This window comes from Eleutherodactylus coqui, chromosome 2, assembly GCF_035609145.1.
Source record: "Eleutherodactylus coqui strain aEleCoq1 chromosome 2, aEleCoq1.hap1, whole genome shotgun sequence".
NCBI classification, from domain to species: Eukaryota; Metazoa; Chordata; class Amphibia; order Anura; family Eleutherodactylidae; genus Eleutherodactylus; species Eleutherodactylus coqui.
The window spans coordinates 178,914,036-178,935,149 of NC_089838.1; the positions used below are offsets into that span (position 1 = coordinate 178,914,036).

Sequence of the window (21,114 nt, forward strand, 5' to 3'; positions counted from 1 at the left end):
TGGCTCACATATAATCATAGGCACGTGGAGATATAGTATAGGCTCATATGTACTTCTCCAAATATCATAATATAGATCCTTACTAGAGATGAGCGAGCATACTCACTAAAGGCAATTGCTCGATCGAGCATTGCCCTTAGCGAGTACCTGCCCGCTCGGGAGCAAAGATTCGGCTGCCGGCGGCGGGCGGGGAGCGATGGGGGATAGCGGGGAGGAACGAAGGGGAGATCTCTCTCTCCCTCTCCCCCCCCCACCCCCGCTCCCCCCTGCTCATGGCCGCAACTCACCTGTCACCCGCGCCAGCAGCCGAACCTTTTCTTCCGAGCGGGGAGATACTCGCTAAGGACAATGCTCGATCGAGTAATTGTCCTTAGCGAGTATGCTCGCTCATCTCTAATCCTTACACCTCCAGTCTATAAATTAATTATTTGCATGAGATCTAACTTTCAGCATTTTAGTTGTAGCAACAAAATGAATATAAGTGAGAATTATTTACATTCCTTTTGTAATTTCAAAATGAATTGGCAGTGAAGGTTTGTATGTACTGCATTCTGTGTTCAATCATACAGTAATCAACAGACTTTGGAATGCTTGTAAAATGCTGTAAGAATTACATTTTATTTATAGAAACATACAAATTTAGCACTAGAATAATACCGTGCATAACCTTACTTGTTATATTTACTACAATAGTATATACAAGGTAAATATTGTTTACACAATGCGAAGTTATGACTCCTGAAATATAAAAACTTCCTGTACAAACAAACAGCTGTTTGCACAAAGAAAGTTCTACACATAAGCATCATACATCATCAAGATGAATAGAAGTTACACCAAAGTATGTTCAGACAGAGCTAGAGCTGACATTATGCAGGTAACTCTGTGTAGCCGTCCTCTCAGGTTGTTACTTAACCCATTGGCTATCTCCTGTGTAACTATTGAAGAGGAAATGGTTCCCGGAAACTGCATAAAAAAAGTAAATAATGTTAAAAATATTATTTTACATTAATGTCCATTAGTATAGTTTAGGTCTGGTTCAAACATCCTGCTTTACACATGATTCTGATTTGTCAGGTTTTCACTTTTTTTTTAGGAATAGATCTCAGATAGCAGATACAACCACGATTTATACTTAAATCTATTTTCCAAATGTAAAGTAAATATTGGATAGAATTTATTTTGTATGCAGAGTCCATATCGGGTCTGGTATCTAGACATTCTGTTATCAATACTTTTAGGTGAAACTTAGTCTGTGATACAGAGCCTCACACAGAATAATATATCTGCAAAACAACATGCAGTACAATTCTGTACTAGACTCCATATAACAGGCTGAAATGCTCTCGGTGGTGTATATAAGACCAAACACATGAATTATGGTGCGAATCAGAACAGCTTCTTATATTATTGCTGTATTTGTCTGCTTACCAATTACTGCTCAAAGTATTTAAAGGTATTATTTTTAGAGATGAGCGAACGTACTCATTTAGCGAAAAGATTCAGGGGCCGCCGGGGGTGAGTGGGGGGTTGCAGAGGGGAGTGGGGGGGGGGGGGTGAGAGAGAGCTCCCCACTGCTACCCCCCTGCTCCACCACGCCACCCCACGCCCCCCGAATCTTTTCGCTCGAGTAGTCAGTTATTCGAAAAAAGCGATGCTCGATTGCGAAATCTTCCTAAACGAGTACGTTCGCTCATCTCTAATTATTTTCATTCTGTTAAAGAGCTACTTCAAATCAGGATCAAATCAGTGCTCAGAAGGAATTTGTAATTAATTTATATAGTGACTCAAATTACATAATTTGTTTAATGGAATGCATGATTATCAATTGATTATTTACCTGGGTCAACAGCACGGCCATCAAAAAAATCTGGTGCCTACAGAAATTAAGAAGGTAAATTAGATTACTCTTTATATGGTTCACAAAAATTAATGGGGTTATCCAGCTTTTAAAAATGAATGGCTTATCCTCAGATAGACCACCGATATCTGATCCACTGCTCAGGACCCCACGTTTGGCAGACTGAATGGACCACTGCGCTTGTGCAAACACGGCAGCTTCTTTAAAGTGTACATGTGAGTATAATCTTCTTCATACTCAGAATACTGTACTATTCATAGAGGTGCATCTGAGTACTGCAGCATTGTCCCTTTCACTTCAATAGGACATGCTACAGCACTCAGTACATCTGCTGCTAATAGTATGGCATTCCTAGTATGAACCAATGCACTACACTTCCTCTCTGATTGACCAGCCCTGTTTATGTAAGCATTGCCGGCCAATTTAAATACAGTGTGAAGTACCACAGACTACTGGTGCAGTGTACATCGGGTAGTGAGAGAAGCCGCTATCTTGGAAGACCAAAAATTAGCTTGATAGTCAGTGAATTTTGAAACAGGAGGCCATAAAGGGAGAGCAGAAGTTAATTTTACTCCACCCTCTGGTCTCAAAACAAATTTTGTCCCCAGGACAGGAGCGTCACTTTAAATTATTATTACATATATTACATGTCATACAATGGCAGAAAATTGTGTACATTTTTTCAACTTTTTAGTTTTTGTTTTTTAAGCAGGGTTTATAGGTTGATAGAAAAACATACCACTATACAGTAACTTCCCAAGTTACAATGGACTTAAATTACAGTATTTTCAACAAGTCAAAGGAAATAAGAGACATATCGCCCTAAGACGAGTTTATCACTAGAATTTTTTTGCTAAGTAGCAAAGTTATGACAGCAATGGAAGATGAAAAAGAGTAAAAAATACAAAAAGACTTTATTCCTCCATAAAAAGTCACAAACAGTAGTGTCGTTTCGACCTATATATTCAAGTCTTTTTCAAGCTTATTAGTGACTAAACACATGCACATATATATACAAATACAATCAATGACAAATCAGTTTCACTAATAATATGATAATAGTCACATGATCGCACTGTAGCCCGACCGAGTCATCAAAAAGTAAGTGGTCATGTGACAATAGAGGTCATGTGGCCGCAAACCATCATATACACGCCGGGAGCCTAGCAACTAGGCCAATTCATAGCGACATCAGGCCATAACGCATGCATGCCAAACTATATTAAGAAGATGTTAGACAAAAATAATCAATTCAGCAATATAGATTGAAAGCCTGGCACCAAGTATAAAAACATGATCATACCGCAATAAGAAATCTATAAACTGGTAAATGGCCTGATGCCGCTACGAATTTGCCTAGTTGCTAGGCTCCCGGCATGCATATGATGGTTTGCTCTCACATGTCCTCTATTGTCACACGACCGCTTACTTTTTGATGACGCGGTCGGACTACAGTGCGATCATGTGACTATTATCATGTGACATTGATGACGTCTTCTGACTTCCGGTCGTGCGCAGTATGATGAGTATAACGCTGCCCACACTTAACTCATGGAGGATTGGGAATTGCCCTACAGATATTGTCTTGAGCCCCGCTATATAATGAAGAGGTACCAATGGGGTTAATGTGAGCCTTGCTCATGTGTACATGTGAAACTGATTTGTCATTGATTGTATTTGTATATATATATGTGCATGTGTTTAGTCACTAATAAGCTTGAAAAAGACTTCCATTGCTGCCATAGCTTTGCTACTTAGTTTACTTGTGAGTTGTGGTTGAAACCCTCTCTTTGGCGCGCATCAGTTATTCTCATTGAACTACTGAGGTGTGTAGTTTCTTCATTGTTTTTTGCTGCTGACCACTATTCTATTCTAGAATTTTTTTGCTGTCATGTTTGTAGATATGTTTTCCTTTGTTAAACCAAAGTTAATCTATGAAGTTTTTCACATAATCACAAGACCTATGCAGTTCTGCTGAATCATCACAAAACATTTCTTTTAAATTCAGTTCAGTAGAACTGTATACAGTTTGGATGTTGCAAATAGTGACGAGCAATTAGTGCAATAATTGGTTCAGTTTATGTTAGTATCGAGCCGATTTCACGAAAATCATCATGAATCAGGACTGCTGATTCTGACTCCAATTACAGTCAATGTGAGTAAAAATCAGGTTCACTAATTTGCCCCTCAGAAGATCCCCAATGCATCCAAAGCCCCATACATTGCATGGGACCATTGTGCTCCTCCCAAAAGTTGGTGAAAATAGTGTACAGTGATGTAGGGGTAAATCATAGCACACGAGTTTCACTAAAAATCAAAGAAGGCTCACGTAGGGTCTCCAAGATAATAAATTGTGCCAAGGAAGACATCATGTCTTGTTTTAAAAGCAATGTCATAAATTTAGAAAAAAGATAGCTGGCGGGGGGGCGGCTTAATAACTATGTATACATATATCAGTGGCGACTTTGAACGATGTCTGAGACCACAAACAAAGAACTGCAATATTCCTCATGCTGAAACATAGTTTATCTATCTGTTTTGCTGCTATATACGATGATAGCAGGAGGAATATACCCTTTTCCAATGTACAGACCACATTTTATATAGGCATATAAATGTGATGCAGTTTCTTTCTCAGTTCCCTCCAACAGAACCCTTTTTACGTTTTCTGCTGATATATAAGCTTTGACACCAGCAGCAATATATCTTCTGTAGAACATCTGTCCCTAACAAAAGACCATGTTTTATATAGGCATATAAACGTGATGCAGCTTCTTTCTCTGGTCCTCCAAAATAACCCCAGTATACAAGTTATCACATCAGCCGAAATATATGATCTGTAGTATATCTGGCCCTAACAACAGACCACTTGTTATATAGGCATATAAACATGATGCAGCTTCTCTGTCCTGTGCTCAACTGTAAAGTGTCTGCTGGTTACACTGTGCCTATGTTATAAATGGCTAGGTCTTGTGATACAGGCAACACATTTGGTGACATCATCAATGTGCCCTGGGTGCTGATTGGCTGTATGCTTACCTTTGCAGCAGGCGTAATGGGACATTTAATTTTCACCAAAAATTGGTTTGGACTTATCGCTCCAATTTTAGCAGAACTGAATTGGATATTTTTCACCCGGCCGATCAAGACAAGCAACATTAGTTTCAAATATATACAAATTCTAACATGCGTTTATGTTACGGCTATCTGAAATTGGCCTTGATCTCATTTTGCTAAATTATTTGCTGTGCATTAAAATACTTACATTGGGGTATTGTGGCAGAAAGCTTCGATTTTCATTTGACTGTGAATTGTTGTTAGTTGAATCTTGATTGCTTATGCTAGCGAAAGATAAAAGCAGTCATGTTAATTTTAAATTAAACTTTGGAGTTCATTTATGGTAAATGATTATTCACAGATAGACTTGTACATAACATTTTTGTAAAGACAGCAGGCTGTAGGCTTGGTATTTGTTCTAGCAATTTTGCCTTTGATTATTCATAGGACATGAAAAATGCCAGTAGAAAAACTAATGTCAAAAATGCGTGAATAAGAACACCATTCAAAAAACGTTTGTAAAAAAATGCATATATTTAAATACAAAAATCGGGCTTTATGCGTTTTTTTCGACACTTTTCCATTGTATTTTTCTGTCTGCAATATGGAGCTAATACCAATCTATGAGTCTAGTCACATGTGTGTATAGAGATGAGCGAGCACCAAAATGCTCGAGTGCTCGTTACTCGGGGCGAAATTATTGCGATGCTCGAGGGTTCGTTTCGAGTAACGAACCCCATTGAAGTCAATGGGCGACCAGAGCATTTTTGTATATCGCCGATGCTTGCTAAGGTTTTCATTTGTGAAAATCTGGGCAATTCAAGAAAGTGATGGGAACGACACAGCAACGGATAGGGCAGGCGAGGGGCTACATGTTGGGCTGCATCTCAAGTTCCCAGGTCCCACTATTAAGCCACAATAGCGGCAAGAGTGCCCCCCCCCCTCCCCACAACTTTTACTTCTGAAAAGCCCTCATTAGCAATGCATACCTTAGCTAAGCACCACACTACCTCCAATAAAGCACAATCACTGCCTGCATGATACTCCGCTGCCACTTCTCCTGGGTTACATGCTGCCCAACCCCCCCCCCCCCCCCGCACAACGCAGTGTCCACAGCGCACACCAAAGTGTCCCTGCGCAGCCTTCAGCTGCACTCATGCCACACCACCCTCATGTCTATTTATAAGTGCGTCTGCCATGAGGAGGAACCGCAGGCACACACTGCAGAGGGTTGGCACGGCTAGGCAGCGACCCTCTTTAAAAGGGGCAGGACGATAGCCCACAATGCTGTACAGAAGCAATGAGAAATATAATCCTGTGCCACCGCCATCAGGAGCTGCACACGTGGGCATAGCAATGGGGAACCTATGTGCCACACACTATTCATTCTGTCAAGGTGTCTGCATGCCCCAGTCAGACCGCGTTTTTTTTATAAATAGTCACAGGCAGGTACAACTCCGCAATGGGAATTCCGTGTGCACCCACAGCATGGGTGGCTCCCTGGAACCCACCGGCTGTACATAAATGTATCCCATTGCAGTGCCCATCACAGCTGAGGTAACGTCCGATTAAATGCAGGTGGGCTTCGGCCCACACTGCATGCCCCAGTCAGACTGGGGTTCTCTAGAAGTAGACACATGCAGTTACAACTCCCTGTGGACCCACAGCATGGGTGGCTCCCTGGAACTCACCGGCGGTACATAAATATATCCCACTGCAGTGCCCAACACAGCTGATGTAACGTCAGCTTTAATGCAGGTGGGCAAAAAATTAATTGGATTACACTGTAGGCGAGGGCCCCAAAAAATTGGTGTACCAACAGTACTAATGTACGTCAGAAAAATTGCCCATGCCCAACCAAGAGGGCAGGTGAAACCCATTAATCGCTTTGGTTAATGTGGCTTAATTTGTAACTAGGCCTGGAGGCAGCCCAGTTAAAATAAAAATTGGTTCAGGTGAAAGTTTCAACGCTTTAATGAGCATTGAAACGTATAAAAATTGTTTACAAAAATTATATGACTGAGCCTTGTGGGCCTAAGAAAAATTGCCCGTTCAGCGTGATTACGTCAGGTTTCAGGAGGAGGAGCAGGAGGAGGAGGATGAATATTATACACAGATTGATGAAGCTAAAAGGTCCCCGTTTTTGATGGTGATAGAGAACAATGCTTCCATCCGCGGGTGCAGCCTACGTATTGTTTAGGTATCGCTGCTGTCTGCTGGTGGAGAAGAGAAGTCTGGGGAAATCCAGGCTTTGTTCATCTTGATGAGTGTAAGGCTGTCGGCACTGTCGGTTGACAGGCGGGTACGCTTATCTGTGATGATTCCCCCAGCCGCACTAAACACCCTCTCTGACAAGACGCTAGCCGCAGGACAAGCAATCACCTCCAGGGCATACAGCGCGAGTTCAGGCCACGTGTCCAGCTTCGACACCCACTAGTTGTAGGGGGCAGAGGCGTCACGGAGAACGGTCGTGCGATCGGCTACATACTCCCTCACCATCCTTTTACAGTGCTCACGCAGACTCAGCCTTGACTGGGGAGCGGTTACACAGTCTTGCTGGGGAGCCAGAAAGCTGTCAAAGGCCTTAGAGAGTGTTCCCCTGCCTGTGCTGTACATGCTGCATGATCTCTGCACCTCCCCTGCTACCTGGCCCTCTGAACTGCGCCTTCTGCCACTAGCGCTGTCGGATGGGAATTTTACCATCAGTTTGTCCGCCAGGGTCCTGTGGTATAGCATCACTCTCGAACCCCTTTCCTCTTCTGGTATGAGAGTGGAAAGGTTCTCCTTATACCGTGGGTCGAGCAGTGTGTACACCCAGTAATCCGTAGTGGCCAGAATGCGTGTAACGCGAGGGTCACGAGAAAGGCATCCTAACATGAAGTCAGCCATGTGTGCCAGGGTACCTGTACGCAACACATGGCTGTCCTCACTAGGAAGATCACTTTCAGGATCCTCCTCCTCCTCCTCCTCCTCCTCCTCTGGCCATACACGCTGAAAGGATGACAGGCAAGCAGCATGGGAACTCTCAGCAGTGGGCCAAGCTGTCTCTTCCCCCTCCTCCTCATCCTCCTCATGCTCCTCCTCCTCAACGCGCTGAGATATAGACAGGAGGGTGCTCTGACTATCCAGCGACATACTGTCTTCCCCCGCCTCTGTTTTCGAGCGCAAAGCGTCTGCCTTTATGCTTTGCAGGGAACTTCTCAAGAGGCATAGCAGAGGAATGGTGACGCTAATGATTGCAGCATCGCTGCTCACCATCTGGGTAGACTGCTCAAAGTTTCCAAGGACCTGGCAGATGTCTGCCAACCAGGCCCACTCTTCTGTAAAGAATTGAGGAGGCTGACTCCCACTGCGCCGCCCATGTTGGAGTTGGTATTCCACTATAGCTCTACGCTGCTCATAGAGCCTGGCCAACATGTGGAGCGTAGAGTTCCACCGTGTGGGCACGTCGCACAGCAGTCGGTGCACTGGCAGATGAAACCGATGTTGCAGGGTGCGCAGGGTGGCAGCGTCCGTGTGGGACTTGCGGAAATGTGTGCAGAGCCGGCGCACCTTTCCGAGCAGATCTGACAAGCGTGGGTAGCTTTTCAGAAAGCGCTGAACCACCAAATTAAAGACGTGGGCCAGGCATGACACGTGCGTGAGGCTGCCGAGCTGCAGAGCCGCCACCAGGTTATGGCCATTATCACACACGACCATGCCCAGTTGGAGGCTCAGCGGTGAAAGCCAGAGGTCGGTCAGCTCTGTCAGACCCTACAACAGCTCGGGAGCCATGTGCCTCTTGTCACCTAAGCTGATTAGTTTCAGCACGGCTTTCTGATGCTTGCCCACTGCCGTGCTGCCGCACCACGTGCTACTGACTGCTGGCGACTTGCTCACACCTCTTAATTGAGACGTGGAGGTGGCAGACGAGGAGGGGGGGGGGGGCTTCGGAAGGGGTGGCATAAAACACTGCAGATACCAGTACAGAGGTAGGACCCGCTATTCTGGGTGTGGGTAGGACGTGAGCGGTCCCAGGCTCTGACTAGGTCCCAGCCTCCACGAAGTTCACCCAATGTGCAGTCAGGGAGCTATAGTGGCCCTGCCCGCCAGTACTTGTCCACCTATCCATCGTTAAGTGGACCTTCCCAGTAACCGTGTTGGTGAGGGCACAGTTAATGTTGCGGGAGACGTGCTGTTGTAGGGCAGGGACGGCACACCGGGAAAAATAGTAGCGACTGGGGACCAAGTAGCGTGGGACCGCCGCCAACATGTTTTTGAAAGCCTCTGTTTCCATAAGCCTGTACGGCAGCATCTCCAGGCCGATTAATTTGGCAATGTGCACTTTTAAAGCTAGTGCATGCGGGTGGGTGGTGGCGTATTTGTGCTTTCGCTCCAACGCTTGTGTTACGACAGCTGAATGCTGCGCTGAGAGACATTGCTGGATGGAGTGGAGGTGAGGGTGTGGGTGCAGGCCAGAAGCACGTGCCTGCATCCTGGGAGGGGTGTTGGATCTGTGTGGCAGGTTGTGGCAAAGGGGAAGAGGCAGTGGTGTGACCCGGAGGCGGTGAATGGCCTTCGTCCCACCTTGTGGGGTGCTTCGCCATCATATGCCTGCACATGCTGGTGGTGGCGAGGCTGGTAGTGGTGGCTCAGGGCTGATCTTGGTGCGACACAGGTTGCACACCACTGTTCGCCGGTCGTCCACGCTCTGACTAAAAAACATCCACGCCTTTGAACACCCAGCCCTCTGCACGGAGGCTTGCCGCGAGGGGGTGCCTTGGGAAACCCTGGCCACTCCACTGCCTTTTCCAACCTGTCCTGCTGCACTTGCCTCCCCCTCTGAAGCCCTGTCCTCAGTAGGCTTAGCAAACCAGGTGGGTCAGTCACCTCATTGTCCAGCACCTCTTCCTCCGAATCCTCCGTGCGCTCCTCCCTCAGACTTACTGCCCTTACTACTACCTCACTGACAGACAACTGTGTCTCATCATCCTCATCCACAAAAAGCTCTTGAGACAGTTGCCGGAAGTCCCCAGCCTCATCACCTGGACTCCGGGAACTTTCCAAAGGTTGGGCATCGGTCACTACAAACTCCTCAGGTGAGAGAGGAACCATTTTTTCCCACTCAGGGCAGGGACCTGAGAACAATTCCTGGGAGTCTGCCTGCTCAGAATATGTCATTTTTATGGAGTGAGGAGGCTGGGAGGAAGGAGGAGTAGCCAGAGGATTCAGAGTTGCAGTCCCTAGGCCGGAGTAGTGGACTGCGTAGAAGACAGGATGGTTGATACATTGCTGGACGCATTTTCTGCCATCCACGACAGGACCTGCTCGCACTGCTCTATTTGTAATAAAGGTCTACCACGGGGACCCGCAAATTGTGATATGAATCTGGGGAGCCCAGAAACATGGCTCTCTCCTAATCCCTCAGCAGCCGGCTGTGATTCACCCCGCCCAGGAACTCGGCCTGTGCCCACACCCTCACTTGTACGCCCGCGTCCACGTCCTCGACCCTTACCCCTACTCCTCATCATGGCGGATTAAGGATAGAGAAGGGCCCAAATAAATGACCCCACTGTACAGCACTGACAACTGTGGCTAATTCATTGCACATAGAGACTTGTAGATAGCGGAGGCTCTATGTTGTGACTGGAAAAAATTAAACCGCTGTCTTGCGTTGATACTTAGGGGTAATTTACCGCTCTTAGAGACTCGTAGATAAGAGAGACTGTATGGAGTGGGAGAAGATTCTAAAGCCAGTGGATAGTGCTGGTAACTGTGGCTATCTCAACCCCACCAAGGAAAGGGTATTGTGAGACGTTCTGCAAAGTGGCAGAGCTGAAATACTTTGCAGTGGCCTAGGAAATATTAGACTACTGTTTCGCGGTGAGACCTCTGTCTAATGCACTGCAGACTGAGAACGGTATAACTGAAATTGTTTGCAGTAGCCTAGGAAATATTAGAGTACTGTTTCACAGTGAGAGCTCGGTCTCATGCACTGCAGACTGAGAATGGTATAACTGAAAGGCTCTGCAGAGGGATAGATGCTTTAAAAAAAAAAAAAAAAGGGTGGACTACTGCTCTCAGCCAGCCACAACTGTAATGCACATGATGAGAAGTAGCCCTAAGAAGGACCATTGGGGTTCTTGACGAGAGGATCCTACGCTAACACTTTCTCTGTATAAGCATTAGCACTTTCCCTAGCCACTGCCAGCATGCGTCTGAGGCGAGCCGCGGGTGGGACCAGTTTAAATACTCAGCGGTCACCTGATTGGTCCAGCCACTCACTGCTATTGGCGGGCAGAGGGCTGGCACGTCACAGCAGGAAGTGGTAATGCCTTCCCCGCATGTTTATTGGCTAGAAAATGGCGCTAAACATGCAGGGAAGGGAAATGCAATTGACTCGAGTACCGCGTGGTGTTCGTCTCGAGTAACAAGCATTTTGAGTACCCTAATACTAGAACGAGTAGCGAGCTCGGAAGAGCATACTCACTCATCTCTAGTTATGTGGCTTGTGCATCATCTAGGCCCAGATATAAGCACCAGTGATTGCCATTTTGGTCAGTTGGAATGACGCATGCTACATGGCAGGTACCCAACCCCTGCGATACTCTGTGCAAGATAAAAACTTAGTCACATCATTCACATGTATCCTTCTGACAATAAATAAATAAATCAGCTGATTCCATTTTTTGCAGACTAGCTAGTCATAGCGCATTATCAAAATATTTTATTTATTTTAATTGTATTACTGGGAAACTCATTACCATAAAATCGTAGCTTTGAAAAAAAATTGTTTTGCTGATTGGCAAGTACAAGGTGGGCCATGGAAATATAACCTGACACCATGAAATCTGTCAAAGAAAATTTTGTCTTTGTTGTCTATAAGGGAGTGGGGTAACACTGATCCAGGGATTATTTTAACTGCCATTATGAAGTTGGGAAGGAATTTTTTCCCCAAATGGGCAAAATTGGCTTCTGCCTCAATGTTTTTTTTTGCCTTCCTCTGGATCAACAACAGGGGTGGAAACAGGCTGAACTAAATGGACATTGTCTTCTTTCAGCCTAACATACTATGTTACTATGAAACATCTTCTTGCATATGAATCACCATATCTAACCTGTATGACACTATTGTTTCGTTCTGTCCAATTTAGTTGCGTATATCTTTAATTAAGGGGTGGATGCAGATAGCTTCACACATTTGGCTCTGGTCAGGTGGTTAGTTAGAGATAGGGCTGACAGCCTGGGGCAGAGTAGAGCAGCCATAGACAGAGACAGAAGGAAGAAAGTATACCTATGGCTGAACAGATTTACTGATAAGTTGTTTATTACAAAACAGCCTGCATGGGGCAAGGATCGTCTTGCTGCAAACCAAGTCCAAAGAATTCTTGCACAAAACTGCCATTGAGGGAGAATGAAGCATGGACACTACAGCCAAATAGTTATTAGCCTGCAGCACACACTCGTCCGAGCTACTCCCGCTATACCAGTTTCTGCATTAAATTTACTGAGCATCCGACATCTGGTCTTCTGATTTATCCTGAGAGCTATGGCAGCTAAGACTAAGGCCTCCTTCCCACAAACGGATTTACGCCGCGTAAATTTGCGGCAAAAATCCGCTGCGTTGCCCCCTGCTATTAGGTTCTATTGAAGCTAATAGCTCAATGCTCACGATGCGGAATTCCACCGCGGAATTTCGCACCGTGAAATCTCCCGTCCTCACCTGCAGCATGCTCTATTTGCCGCGGGTGTATGCGCTGACGGCTTCCATTGCAGTCAATGGAAGCCGTCCGTTCACGCTATCTCCCGCTGTAACACAGCGGAAGATAGCGTGAAAACGCTTTCCGCCTACCGCCGCCGCGTCATATGACGTGGCCGGCGCGTCACGTGACACAGCCTGCCGCGTCATGTGACGCGGTGGGCGTGTCACATGACGCGACGGCGGTGGGCGGGGAAGCGTCTTCACGCTATCTTCCGCTGGTAAGTATGGGGTCTCTGGGGGGCGCCGTGACGGGCTTCACTGCGGAATATTCCGCGGCGGAGCCCGTCACGCTCGTGTGAAGCCGGCCTTAGATGTGTACCTGGGTGGTTACAGTCCAGACTGATGTCTGCTCTCCGCCAGGGTACAGAAGGTTTCTAATGGCTGAAGTGGTAATCTCAGCTTATCTGAAAGACATGGTCATAGCCACTGTGCCCACTTCACCAGAGGAAGCTATTCCCAGTGAACCCTCAGCAGACTGACTCCCTTAAAGGTGCATATAATATGCCCTCAAGGACAGTTCTATATGCCAATAGCAACGAATCACAGCACAGCTTTCATTTCTTATATTTCTGGGGTGAAAAGAAAGCTGCGCTGTGATTGGTTGCAATAGGCAACAAAGGCAGATTTGTTTTTGACAGCTTCCATAAGAATGTGGTGCAGGGCTACTTTTCAGTGGCCCAGCTTTTATATTTGACATTCGTTTATTTAACTTTTTTGTATTTTTTGCCCTTTTTATCAATGTATCATGTAAAATAAGGAGCAGACTAATGTTTAAGACAAATACTACGTGGAAAATGTAATGATAACTCGCATCATCATCATTCGGTACTATATTTTACTGCGGACACATAATCTTTCTTAATAGCTATACACCAGCTAAAGTTCTTTTTTTTTGAAAGTCGGTTTATTGAAACAAATGTCAAAACAGATTTACAAAGACAAGTGCAGAATTAAATGAATGACAGAATATAGAAAAGCTTTTATACAGTCGTACATATGAATTCTCAAGCATTACCGTAAACAGAGGATAAGACCGGTATAAAGACTTATATCAACATCTCTGGAATCTGCTCTAATTAAACATTCAATAGTGCATTTAAGTCTCATAGTGTAAATGCTGTCACACCTACTCCCCTATACCTAAATTTCTCAGAACATTTTCTGTTTATAAACTCAACATGTTCATAAATGAAAGTGGTAATTTAAAGGGGTTGTCCCGCGCCGAAACGTTTTTTTTTTTTTATTTCAATAGCCCCCCCCCCCCCCCCCCCCGTTCGCGCGAGACAAACCCGATGCAGGGATTAAAAAAAACAAACTGGGTAGTACTTACCCGAATCCCCACGCTCCGGTGACTTCTTACTTACCTTGTGAAGATGGCCGCCGGGATCTTCACCCTCGTTGGACCGCAGGTCTTCTGTGCAGTCCATTGCCGATTCCAGCCTCCTGATTGGCTGGAATCGGCACACGTGACGGGGCGGAGCTACGAGGAGCCGCTCTCTGGCACGAGCGGCCCCATTCAGAAGAGAGAAGACCGGACTGCGCAAGCGCGTCTAATCGGGCGATTAGACGCTGAAGATTAGACGGTACCATGGAGACGAGGACGCCAGCAACGGAACAGGTAAGTGAATAACTTCTGTATGGCTCATAATTAATGCACAATGTACATTACAAAGTGCATTAATATGGCCATACAGAAGTGTATACCCCCACTTGCTTTCGCGGGACAACCCCTTTAAGGCTGGCTCCACATGGGCCATAAAATCGTGTGAGATTTTTGCATTTTGAGACACACAAATATGAACCCTATTTTTTGAATAGGGTCATACACAAATCACAGCATGTTCTATCTGGCTGCATAATCTCACATCGTGGTCCCATTGATAACAATGCCGGCGGCATCATAAAGCACATAACACAGTAAGATAGTAACATAGTATGTTAGGCTGAATGAAGACAATGTCCATCTAGTTCAGCCTGTTTCAACCCTCCCTTCCTTGTTGGTCCAGAGAAAGGCAAAAAAAATCGAGCCAATTTAGCTCATTTGGAGGAAATACATTTCTTCCTCATTACATAATGGAGTCCAAATGGAAAGAGGGGGGATATCTAAAGAAGAATATAATGTGGTCTGCAGAATCTGTAGAGCAAGTGTCAGAAAACCACTTGCCATAATCTTTGAAAATTTGGAACAGGAGATGTCCCAGAAGAGGCAAATATTTTCCAAATAGGGAAGAAGGTGGATTCAAGAAACTACAGGCCTGTGAGTCTGACTTTACCGGGAAAGATCTTTGAACAATTTATTAAACAACGTGTATTCAAGTACTTGGATAAAAATGGAGTAATTAACCAGAGCCATCACGGGTTTGTAAAAACAAGTCATGCCAGACAAATCTAATTTCCTTCTATGACAGAATCACCAACTGGGTTGATCAGGGAAATGCGGTGGATATAGTATATCGTGACTTTAGTAAAGCATTTGACAAAGTATCTTATACCATACCTATTGAAAAAAATGACCAAATATGGGATTGACAAGGCAACTGTTAGGTGGATTCACAGCTGGTTGATTCAATGATCAATGAGCGGTCATAAATGGCTGCACATCCAAATGGAAGAATGTATCAAGTGGGGTACCACAAGGCTCTGTCCTAGGCCCAGTGTTCAATATTTTTATAAATGATCTGAAGGAGGGAATTGATAGGAAACTGATCAAATTTGCAGCCGACACAAAGCTGGGAGAGATAGCTAACACTAGGAAAGAGAGAGAGAGAGAGGATTCAAAGAGATCTAGAAAAGCTTGCACAGTGGGCGGTGACTAACAAAATGGTATTTAACAAGGAGAAATGCAAAGTCCTACATCTGGGCAAGAAAAATGAAAAAAGATAATAGATCAAAGACTGAACATGAGTCAACAATGTGATGCAGCAACCAAAAAGGCAAACACAATTCTAGGATGTATTAAGATTAGCATAGAGTCTAGATCACATGAGGTAATTATTCCCCTCTACTCTTCTTTAGTCAGACCTCATCTGGAATATTGTGTCCAGTTCTGTGCACCCCACTTTAACCCATTTAGGACCAGCCACTGTATATATACGGCGGCTGGTCCTGGGCTTAGAGGACCACCGATAGTAAAAATACGGCGGTGCTCTAAGCCTCCTGCCTCTGCAATCAGTCAGAGGCAGGAACCGGTTATCAGCTGTTAGTGACAGCTGATAACCTGGAGCAGAAGGCAGGAGGGGTTTTTAACCTTTTCTGCCTTCTGCTTCCCCGATATCCAGTGCTCAATGAGCACTGTATGGGGAAACTGAAAGTAACATTTACTTTCAGTACGGGAGCCTCGGGGGGTCATGTGACCTCCTGGGATTCCCTGCTATGCAGAGCTGGAGGGTCAGACTTAGACCCTGGCAGCTCTGCATGTGACTAAAGTCACTAGAGGGGTTGCTTTCCCCTATAATTAGGGCTCCTATGGACGCCCCAACTATAGTGGGAAAGTGTCAAATAAAGTTAAAAAAAAAAAAAAAAGTGAATGTCCCCCAGAGGTCTTACATGATGTCATGGGGGACATATATAGTAAAAAACACAATTACTTACATAATTAAGACAAAATAACAGAATAAAACAACAATACATACAAAAGAAAGAGAATAGCACAAAGTAGCCGCCAACAAAAACCGTTGCCGTATGCGTCCTGTAAACCAAAACCATACATACTATATAGCAAAACGTCCGAAACAAATAGAGGAACCCATTCCCATACTTTATTTTAGTGTAAATATAAAAATAATTTTAAAAAAACAACTATAAAATGTTAAAAAAAATCATTTTTTTAGCATTTTACCCCCAATAAAACTAAAAAACGGAAAAAAAAAGTCAGTGAAAAAGATATTAAAAAAATAGTCCTATATGTCACGGAAAAAAAAATGCAGCAAAAATAATTTTGGTAGCTAAAGGAAAAAAATGGAGCAGTAAAACCGCCACATGGGTAAAATCCCTAAAAAGTGTCTGGTGCTTAAGGTACAAAACAACCTGGTCCTTAAGGGGTTAAAAAAAGACATAGACAAACTGGAGCAAGTTCAGAGAAGAGATACCAAGATGGTGCACGGTCTGCAAATCATGTCCTCTGAGGAACTGTTAAAGGATCTGGGAAGGTTTAGCTTGCAAAAAAGAAGGCTGAGAGGAGACACAAATTAGATATTAGAAAAAAACTTTCTGACAGTGAGGGTGATCAATGAGTGGAATAGGTTACCACAGGAGGTGGCGAGTTCTCCTTCGAACAAAGGCTAGACAAATATCTATATGGGATCATTTAGTGAATCCTGCACTGAGCAGGGGGTTGGACAAGATTACCCTGGAGGTCCCTTTCAACTCTACTATTCTATAATTCTATGAATGGCAGACAGAGTAATCTCTGGATCAATATTTGAGATCAACAACCCCGCTAGTCACCTAATGTCTATATCCTGTGTTAATGAGGTCTAAGTTTGTGGTTATATAACCGGCCTCATTATCTTGTCTGATACCATTAGCTGCCACATGAAGTGGAGAAAAGGCAGGATTTATGAGACCAGGGTTGATGTGCTCCGCCTTCTCACTTTGCTCCGCCCTCTCCTGCACGAGTATCTACATCAATACTCAGATGGGGGCTGTGCTAAAACATTAGAGCCCTCTATTTTAGCCTGATTCAGTATGTTGGGCCCTTTGAAATGGTACTAGGTGTAAGGCCCTAATGTAATAGATAACAGGGATAACACCGGAATTCTAAACAGCTGTTTGTCAGCTTTCAATGCAGTTTTAAAGGGCGAACATAGGAGTGGATGCAAAAAAGAGAGAAGTATTGGCCTTTCCTTTATACGTTTCTACTTTCAGCATCCTCTCTTTGGTTGGATAAACAGCTGGTATGAGGAACCGCATGTGTGAATCCAGCCCGCCTGCTACATAGGCACATGTATAGACATGTACTTACCTTTTGTTCTTTGGATTCTTGTTCGGATGGTTGGGAGGTTTGGGTTGTTGATGCTTTTGACATGTGGGGAAGAATTTTGAGTATTTTGGAACACTGCAAAAAAAATTGTATAGAAAAAAATCATTTGGGATTTTCCAATGATTTTTAATGTGTATACAGTACTTTTTCTAACATAATATATGAAAGTGTCTGAGAAAAACAGACCTTCTTGCTGTCAATACATATTCTCACAGAAGAAACTCAAATAGATATTATGATTGGTTACCACAGACAACAAGGCAAGTTTTTCTCTGAGAAATTTTGGATAAAAGGCATCTTGGAGTCTATGTACTTAGAGTGACTACCCACTACAGTTTTGTTTTTGTGCAAAATCGCAATTTACCACAAAATCGCGATTTTGCACGATCGCGATTTTAACATTACAAGTCCCATAGACCCCTGCAGAAAAAAATAACAAATATGATGGGCTTGTGTGACCCTGCCCACTTTGTTTGGTGGGTCATAAATGCCTGAAAAGTCAATGTGATGTGTAAATCGCGGAATCCATGTCAGAATCTCCACACACATTTTGCCATGTGAACAAGGCCTTAAGTTTATTCTGTGATATATATTGCATGGGGATGCTATTGGCAATGTGCGCTCACTAGAGATGAGCGAACGTGTTCTTAACGAACACTTACGCACCCGAACACCGGCTTTTCCGAGGACTTCCGTGTTCGCGCGTAAGTATTCGGGGGGCGCCGGGGGGCGGGGAGAGGCGCGGCGGCGCGGGCGGCAGCAGCGGGGAACAGGGGGGAGCCCTCTCTCTCTCCCTCTCCCCCCCACTCCCCGCCGCAACCCCCCGCGCTGCCACGGCGACCCCCGAACTTTTTTCGCCCGAACACGGAATTCCTCGCGAAGTTCGGTGTCCGGGCGAAAAGGGGCGGAGCCGAACACGTTCGCTCATCTCTAGCGCTCACACATAAGTAATTGATTATAAAAGAAAAAACCTACTATATACATCACAATGACGTATATTTTCCATACAGTTTCCCATGAAGTTACATTTTTAATTTGATCATGCTCAGTTCTTATAGAATAATGACAATACTAATGTAGGAGACAATATTGTTCTCCCAGTGAAGAGGTTTTGCTGGATTGCAGTACTCTATATATATATTACGGAATATAATATATTCTCTTATGGTAAAGGTCATTTACGCAGAGCTATAATCAGCTGTTATTACAAATGTTTGTTCATGTTGCTTAGTATGCATATGCCCAGAAAGTAAATGCTTAACAATAAAACCCTTTAAGTCCTTCTAACTTGTGTAACTCCCCCTTTTCTCTCTCTCATTATTTCCCAGCATATTATGCTCAATTCTGGTTGTCAAAGCAACTGCTTTATATAGACTGATATATATATATATAATAAAACAGTCTATATAAAGCAGTTGCTTTGACACGTATATGTGTGTGTGTGTATATATATATATATATATATATATATATATATATATATATATATAATTAGACCGAATCTAATAGATCGCTGTATGTTTTGACAACACAAGCAAATATTATTACATTAAAAGTTTAGGAATTGTTCAGTCTTGATTTTTTTCAGTGGCTTCTTATGCTATGATGAAGGTAATTTAGACTTGTATTTCTGAGTTATATAGGTTATGAATTTAATACATTAGGTCGATAAGGACACAATTGTGAAAACACATAATAAGTTAGTTCTTACTCTTTCAGGATACCCCACGCCAGTGCATACAAGCACAGGAGAAAAAGAGCGGCAGTAATTGTAATAACAGCTGGATACCAATTATCAGGATGCCAAAAATATGAAGTTCGGACAAGTACAGCTGTTGTCACCTAGAAGTAAATAAGGCAGATTTTAATTGGCTACTGGCTTGTGGAAATACATATTTACCATGCTAAAACTACTGTGCATTAGGTCCAATTCTACCTCTGCGAATATAATTCATGTTTGCATTTAGTATTAGTGTTTCTTGACTGTTTGACATGTGGTAGTGCATAGAGCAGAATAATTATACAGTATATAGAAAATGTATGTTAAGATGAAAGATGTTTCTCTGTTAGGATATACTAAACGACGGTTCTCTTACATCTGCAATAATGGCCTTTAAAGAAACTGATCATGGCGGATCCTATTAATCTCTAAGGGAAACGAAGTTTGTTCGTTTGCATCAGGCTTCATAATTTCTGTCGCAATTTATTTTTTCTTAGGCTCTGTGCACACTAGCATTATGGAAAGAAGTTGGGGAATGTTCTGGTAACATGCCGAGTCATATAAGGAGATAATGTTCTTTTTAATACCTAGAGAATCTTTAGCAATGTTCCCCCATAATATAAAGACAGCACAACTATTAGTTGATACAATTTGGGGATATTCTTATATTTAGGTTACCTGTGATTTCGGGCCGAGAAAACCCGCTTGTCAATGCGCGTTTTACCTACAGATGCGAGGCATCTTTCATGCAAAAATGCCCCGCACTGCTTCTCGATCCTCCAGCGCTTGTTTCACATACATTGAAGGATCGGCAACTGTTTCACATTGATTTCAATGGGACATATCACATTGTATGGAATGCAATTTGTTTGACAATCCCATTGAAAACAATAGGTAATATGTTCCGAGTGACGCAAAAAAAAAAAGGACATGTAGCTATCTTTTTACCTCGAAGCATCGGTGTGAGGGAGAACATCGCTCATGTGTATTACTGCATTCAAAAGAATGGGGTTTATATTCACAAAGGCTCTTTACGTCTCGTAAGTCGTAACACATAAGAATTGCAATTGTGTGAATGTAGTCTTAGTCAGATTTTTAAAAAAGGATAATAATTACATTATTACTACTTTTTATTTACCATCGTTGAGTAAACCCTTTGTACTGCCAAAGATTTAAAGTTGATTAAAGCATTTGTACTATGAACACCAGGTGGGGCTAAAGCACTGATTCAAACGAGTCCTGCTTTCTTTTTATAATCTTCACATCATTTCATAGTTAGTCTGAATATATATGTAACAAAGGCTATTCTGCAAGGAAAATTAAAAAAATGTGTTCTATATAAAAAAATGATGATTTATACGAACTCTATCCAGAATATTTTACAGTAAGCAATTATATAGCCTTCTGTTCCTTTAATCATCTAAAAAAACACTGCATTTAAAGTTCCAATTTGTAGCTACTCTGTTCTATAAGTGATTAGAGTTGAGCACATTTTTTTAGTATCCTCTTTTCTGTTCATTCTTTAAAATGTAAATTGTCTTAATTCGCTGTGAATTTTAATACTGGAAAAATTATTCTACCATCTTTCTAAAGCTTGTGCTAGATGGTGAACAGACATTCAATGTAGGGAGAATTTGTTGAGGATTTAGTGATAAATCTCTGGCAACTTTTTACCCCATAGGGAAAAATTGAGATTCCACTTTACAACAACGTTCAATGCATCACTTTGATAGACTTGATGTGGAAACACCAAA

At 43.4% G+C, this 21,114-nt stretch overlaps 1 long non-coding RNA gene across 1 annotated transcript; it reads right to left on the reverse strand.

The window, feature by feature from the left end:
- Positions 1 to 798: 798 nt before the first annotated feature.
- LOC136610697 (uncharacterized) lies at positions 799 to 17,709 on the reverse strand. The gene is made up of 4 exons (XR_010790150.1): positions 17,623 to 17,709; positions 5,127 to 5,202; positions 1,841 to 1,877; positions 799 to 966 (listed from the first exon to the last, which is right to left on the reverse strand). It is a non-coding gene; the product is annotated as an uncharacterized lncRNA (long non-coding RNA).
- Positions 17,710 to 21,114: the final 3,405 nt, after the last annotated feature.